This window comes from Gavialis gangeticus, unplaced genomic scaffold, assembly GCF_001723915.1.
Source record: "Gavialis gangeticus isolate Ggan-Ray unplaced genomic scaffold, GavGan_comp1, whole genome shotgun sequence".
Classification (NCBI taxonomy): domain Eukaryota; kingdom Metazoa; phylum Chordata; order Crocodylia; family Gavialidae; genus Gavialis; species Gavialis gangeticus.
Genome location: NW_017728995.1, coordinates 51,214,654 through 51,221,436, shown reverse-complemented (window position 1 = coordinate 51,221,436; position 6,783 = coordinate 51,214,654). Strand labels below are relative to the sequence as shown.

Genomic DNA, 6,783 nt, shown 5'->3' with positions numbered 1-6,783 from the left:
AAAAAAAAAAAAATCAGTATGCAGTCTGGTAACATGATTAGCCCACTAGTCACAATTAAGACTCCCCTTTCATTTTAAAGTTTACACATCAAATAGCTTATCAAGCTTTTTTAATTTTGTGTATGTGGGGGGGTGGGGACAACTACTCATAGGGAAGAAGAAAGCATCCTTCAGATAGTAACTGAAGAAGCCAGAAGATTAGATGCAAATCAGAGGCCACTGAGTCCCTCTCTCAGGAGGGGGCACCCTCCCCCATAACCCTAGTCACAGTTTACAAAATGCAAATGAGAGCTCTCCATATCCCAAATTAGAGCTCTCCATATCCCATTTGCTATTTGTTAAATAAAGCCTTCTTCTCTCTCATTTCTTCAGGTCCAGGAACCAGTACTGAACTTAACTAATGCTTTTGAAAGAAATTTCAGGCACATGTTCCCATGTAAGGAGTATAGTCTTTTCATCCTCTGCCCCTCTATAAACATGAAGAGCATAAGTGAGAATGTGATTCCTAGTCTCCTTTCCAGGCAAGGACAACATCATGGTTTCAACAGGTCAGCAAAACACCCTGGAGCAAATTTTATTTTCTATGGATGGCCTCTCTAGTACAGCTGAAGGAAAGTTAGATTTTTTTTCACCTCAGTAAAAGAAGTATACAGCCTTTGGATCTAATGTTACCATCCTATCATCCCATATCTTTACTTCTCAAAGAAAAAAAGGGGTCTTACCCTGACCTGAGAGTCAATGCACTTGCTTCCAATTTAGAAGATATCCATCCCTGTTCTTTTTGGTAGGAAGAACAGGTTGCTCATCAGCATTGCTGTTCCAAAGGAATCATGTCTCTTGTCCACAGAGCATGCTGATTTTACTCAGATCAAATCTTGCTCTGTCTGATAATCTCAGCAGACACAGTGGGCTACTACCTCAGAGTGAAACTCACAAATCTTTCTGGAGAAATCCTGCCACTCGCCAAGCTAAGCAAGGAAAGACGTAGAAGGGACTCCATCTCCACTCTCTCTTTGTCTCAGCTAGCTGAAGAAATTCAGATTCACCCTTTATCAGATGGTCAGCAGACTGTGGAACTTCTATTTTCCATAAGGGAAGACAAAATAAAGTTGCACTTACAGATCGGTATTGGTCAACCTCACCACAACCCACAATTCATCATCTGACATTGACTTAATGCAAAGAAAGTCTCCTATGTCTTTCAGAAAGAGAAACTTAGCAGTTTCCAATCTGTGTCTAATCTTCCGGCTTTCCTACCAAAGAAAGATTCCATTATTACTCAGTTTCTGGGGACCCTTGGAATTCATCTCCCCTGTAGCAAAGAGACCTGCATTCACCTCACTGCCCAGGAACAGCCGCAGCGCTTGTTAGTTACTACTGGGCACAGCAACAAGCTCGGACCTGCTCTGAATATGTTCTGAGGAGTTGGTTACTGACCAACAGAACTTCCCCTAGAAGGAAGGGGGCTGCTACTTTTGTACTAGTTCAGACAAGCAAATCTCATGCGTCTCTTCTGCTAGGCATTGGATGTCAGTTACAGGGGCCAGAGTCACATCTAGGGGCTGGAACAAACTTCCTGTGGTACTTGTCCTCTACCCTGCTCCCCCAAAACAAGCTTCTGCATTTGCATGCAATGGTCAACTAAGACAGTTAACTGTTGTTTCATCTCTAAATCACAAGCCCAGAGATCTGCTACCTAACCAAGTCTGCTGGGAGGGGAGAATTACCAGGCCTGTCATTCAGGAACTCTACCACCTACAACCAAAATGGCAAGTGCTATGTAGGGAGGCCCACCTTAGCAGCCCTCATCACTGCTTGCTGTAGCTTCACCTTAGAGACTCTACCATCTACATCAGCTAAAGTGTTAAGTACTAGGTAGAGATGCCCACACAAGTTTACCACCATTCCTTGCTACTGCTAGAGGTTGCAGCTGCACTGACACTGGGAAACCACAAGCACCAAGTGTCACCACTGTAAATTTCATAAACACGCTGACTGGGAGCAAAAACCCTGCTCTTTTCAGCCTTAATCAGCCCAACAACAAGCCACAACATATCAGCTCTTTCAGTAACTAATGGATAACAAGCTTTTACCCACTATCACAACTTGTATCTAAAGATACTTTCCTTTTGGAAACTGATGGCGAACTGCAATGCTATGCAAGCACAGTAACTCTTATCTCAAGGTTCTTCTGCTCCGTATTCATATGCTAGCAAATTGCCCATCAAGAATGACAGATGAATTTCAGATAACAAAAACAAAAATAGATTTTACTTTTTCTATTTATTAAATAAATTAAATATTTATAAAACTTAAATAATATAGGCTAAACATTTGAAGACACCAATCCCTTCCTGCATTTGCTCTCATCCAGCGGGCTGGAGGCACACTTGTCTATGCTGCCACTCAGCTGCCAACTGTGCACCTCTTTGCTGGGCAAAGGCAGGTGAGATCCGTGCCTCAACAGCCGGCCACACCCCAGGGCTTTCTCCGCACTGCCCCAGGTGCCTCCTTCGCTGCTTGGGGCTTGAGACGGGGCCTCCAGTGCTTGTCCACTGCCTTGCACCTCTGCCTGGCTTCTGATTTTCCTCAGCTGGCCCCTCTATCTGCCCTCCTCGCTGCGCCAGGCTTACCATGGGCACCTCCTTCCCTGCTCAGAGCTTGGGACAGGGCTGCCACTGCTCACCCACTGCCTCGAACCACTGCCCAGCTCCCGCTTTTCCTCAGCTGGTTTCTCCCTCTCTCCTCCCCATTGCACTGACTCCCAACACCCTCCTCGGAGAAGCTCAGTAGAAACAGCCCTGGCTCCTGACTTTTTTCCCCCAATTCTGGAAATTAGGATCATCCTGACATGGTCACTAAATGCTAAGGTTTAGCAAAGAAATCTCTTTGAAAACACAAATGTTCTCTCTCCTACAGTTTTCAAGCTATTTGCATTTAAAGAATATTACAGCCACCCCACTGAAGACCTCTTCAAAGGTCACAGTGAGTGAAGGACCCCTCACTGATCTTTGCACACCTTTCCCTTTGCCACATCTGTGCACTTATGAACTCCATCAATTTAAAATGGAGCACCTGTGGATGCAGGGATCTGATCCACCTGGCATTATGTATTTGCATACTCTACCCATCAACAGTAAGAACAGGCACAAGTAGCCCCAAACCTCTGAGCATGTATAATAATGAGGACATGTGAAGAAGAAAGTACAGAAAAAAATTGCAGTAATAGAACATAAGCAGGGTTACACACAACAACCAAACCTGACTGAACCTAATTTAGGGATTTTTTTTTAGATCCTAGATGAGCCTGCTTCACCAGCTTCCTCCTCATCTGTTCTAGAGTTGACCTATTGCCTTTCTCTATACCTAGCTGAACTCCCAAACAGGCTTACAACCTGAACCGGCTAATTTCATTCAGAAATATCCCCTACTTCCTAACACTCTAGGGAAAAGAAAAGAGAAGGAAAAAAAAAAGAAGCATTTCTTTCAGTTGCATTTCTTCCTGCTGAGAAAGCAGCTTTTAAAATGAGTTGTAATCAGGCCCAGCTGAAGAACATCAGTTTCCTTGTGGCTATATTAACTTCTTCCTTACCAGCTGGTTTATGTTGCCACTTTTTTTAAGTTTATAGAACAAGTCTCCACACCCCATTGAAGATGTGCTCAAATTTTCATCCAGAACACACACCTTGTAGTTAGATTTGAGTTTTACACTTTACGAAGTCTAAATGTTAATATAGTTCAGACTGGTACTGAAAGTATTGTAGGTGAAGGTGTTTGAATGGAAGAAGGTGGCAACCTTTACTGTAGCCAAAGAACAACAGTAATGTGTCATGGAAATACCATGTGTCAGTAATCCTTTGAAGTTTTGCTTCATTTTCCACATAGGTGATATAGTTCCCAACCACTCCCTTTACAAGTGAAACCATGTTTTCTTATCTGACAATATGAGAAGATGACATCCTTCCAAATTACCACAGAGGTGAATTGGTTCAGGGTTCCTCAGCTGCTTTTCTTCTTTCAGAGCAGGGCTGTCAAGTTTGTTTGTTCCCTCACAGCAAATCCAGACAGACCATGGGGCTTCCCACAGCTGGATGACCTATGGGCAGCAGCAGTGGCATTAATCCAGGAGTGGGCAATTATTTTAGGTGGAGGACACGTAAAAAGTTTTGCTGAGCTGTTGAGGGATGCAGCTGCCCAACTCCCTCCCTATGGGGGCCTCAATCCCTCCTCCCTCCCCCCGCACCAGACTTACCTGCAGGCACTGGTCTCCAGGCTGCCCGGTGGCCATGTACATGTGTGTGCCCACATGCACATGGCGCTCCCTGCCTAACCAGCCTTCTCTTGCTTCCCTCCAGCCCCTTGCAGCTGGAACTCTGCCAGCCTGCAGGGAGCTTTTTGCAAAACTGGAAAATCTGTGCCTTTCTTCACTTTATTTCTTGTTAAAAGGGAAAATCCATGATTTTTCTATTTTTTCGATGGGAAACAGAAAACCCTATCCCTGCTAGTCACTAAGGCAGGCTAAACAAGTTTTACAGAAAACGTTGCAACTGCATTCTTGTCGTCTCAGGGATGACTGAATTAACAATTGTGAAAGAGAGGGTCTTAGCTTCAGTCACAAGCCGATACTAAAATAACTGAAGTCCTAGAGCATAGGAATGGAAGGTAGTTGACAACCCAGATACCTTTTTTATATTTCATATTTGTGTTACATGTCTGGCCTATGCCATCCTTCTTTCCTAGTTCTCATATTTACCTGTTATTCTTCCTTACTGATCTTGGAGTGAACTGGGCACACTAGCTCGGAACCAGTTTGCAATCACAGGATGGTTCAGCCTGTTCTTTCCCTCTGCCCAAAAGGTTCCAGAGATACAAGACGCCTCTCTCTTGCTCTCTTGAACAGTTACTTTGAGCTCTCTCTTAATGATATCAATGATAACTGCTAAAGCAATGTAATTAAAGTGTCCATTCATTTACAGTATGCTGGCATGCATTGTTCACTCAGATATATAGAAACAATTGTTCTTAAAATAGCTGCAATATTAGACTTTCTTGGCATTCTTTTTTCTGAAAAAAAGTTTTATTCTCATCGTGATAGCATCTAAACATGTCTGTTCTATTGTTCTTGGCATCAAAACAGCAGAACCAGCGCAGACTGCTGTACCAGTTTAGATCATGTCTTCAATAGGGCTTGGATTAGTACAGGGACAGTAGTGCTTGAGGTTTCAGTGTAGGCAAGTTTGCAGTCTAAACAGACTGGTTCTCTTCTGGGTTTGTTTTTTTGTGGCAAGGGGAGGTGGGGTGTTGGGTTTTTTAACTGATTCCTTCCAAAGCAGTTTTCCCCCCCATGTGCTCAGCAAAGATAAAAACTTCTGCCCATGTTCTCATCTGTGCCAGGATACATCCCAAAAAATGACATCTGCATATAGCCATAGACTTCTGCCCTCATGAAAAGGCTGCTAATCCTCTTCAGAATTTTGTGACATAATATGTTATTCTACATGATATAAAATGGGGTCATCTTAGCCATTTTCTCCTATGCTGTGCCACAGTCTAGAAGCTTTTTAAAACTGGAAGGAAAGATTATCATTAGCTAACCATTCAGATGCAACTTGTCAGCCAGTAGACAGGTGTTAGAGATAAATATTCCAAACCCTTAAGAAATGTAAAACAGGTTATTGATAGGCTGCAATGCACAGAAAGATTACTAGCATGTTTTCCCAGTGTTGCAACACTAGAGGGCAATCTTTCTCCAAACTATTCAATATTTCTTAATTCAATCTTCTTTCCTTCTGAAGAAATATAGCAAGACTGACCTACATTTTGAGAAAATCAATGTACTCCAGAGATCAGATAAACATGCCCAGACAATGGGACAAAGAGGGTTTCCAAGGTAAATGTGCTACATAGCATAGCCACTGAATCTCTTACAGAAATCAGCTGAAATAGTTTGAAAGGAGCTTGTCTTCAGCTTTAGAAAGACACAGTTGCCGAATAGTGAATGAAACATTGTTTGTTTTCATGCAGCATCTAAAGGCAATGATCCTATCAAGCTAAGTAACATGCAACATATAGCAAAGCACAGACCTGGCTGTCAAGGACTTAGACTTGAAACAAATAAGGGAGCATTAGTCTACATATTACAGATGGACAGTTTAGCACTGAGAGGTTAAGTGGGTCATCTAACATAAGCAAATCAATAGCACACTGGAAATTGGTGTCAGTCCTCCTTAATCACTGTCCAGCAGTTTAGCTGTTAAACCATCTTTCCCTGCAACAACATCAGCTTCAAACCTGAGTTTCTACCATCAGTAATGTTGTCTGTGCACACATTTTTATACAAATACAATTGTGGCAGATCCAAAAACAGCAACCCCAGAGTTCAAAATCATCTCTGTCTTGGCAGTTCAGCTACACGTCATGATTAACAGACATGCAGGGTTCTCTTCACAGAACCACTGTGATCTAACACATCTCCAGAGAGCGATTATATAGTTGAATCCTTGCTGAATTTGCTGGCAGAGAAGGCAATATTAGTCAGGAAGCTCAGGATGACAGGGTTGTGTCACATGAACCAGTCCATTAGGAAATAGAGCAGAATTTCCTGTTCTTGTCCTACACTTCCAGGAGTTATCTGTTTACTGTCATCTCCTTATCTTGCCACCAAAAATCAGCATTTAAATTGATGCTTGACACGCTTGTTGGTGGAAATAAAAATAAATGACTTCTCCCCCTGCAGCAACAAACCACTGGCTACTGCCACTGTGCACCACTCTGCTGCTCTGC

The 6,783-nt window shown here is 42.9% G+C and overlaps 1 long non-coding RNA gene across 1 annotated transcript in view; it reads right to left on the bottom strand.

The window, feature by feature from the left end:
- LOC109288204 overlaps positions 1-1,074 on the bottom strand; it is a 27,174-nt gene extending 26,100 nt beyond the window's left edge. Inside the window, exon 1 of the long non-coding RNA XR_002095092.1 lies at positions 723-1,074. This is a non-coding gene — a long non-coding RNA (uncharacterized LOC109288204). The remainder of the gene's footprint in view (positions 1-722) is intronic.
- Positions 1,075-6,783: the final 5,709 nt, after the last annotated feature.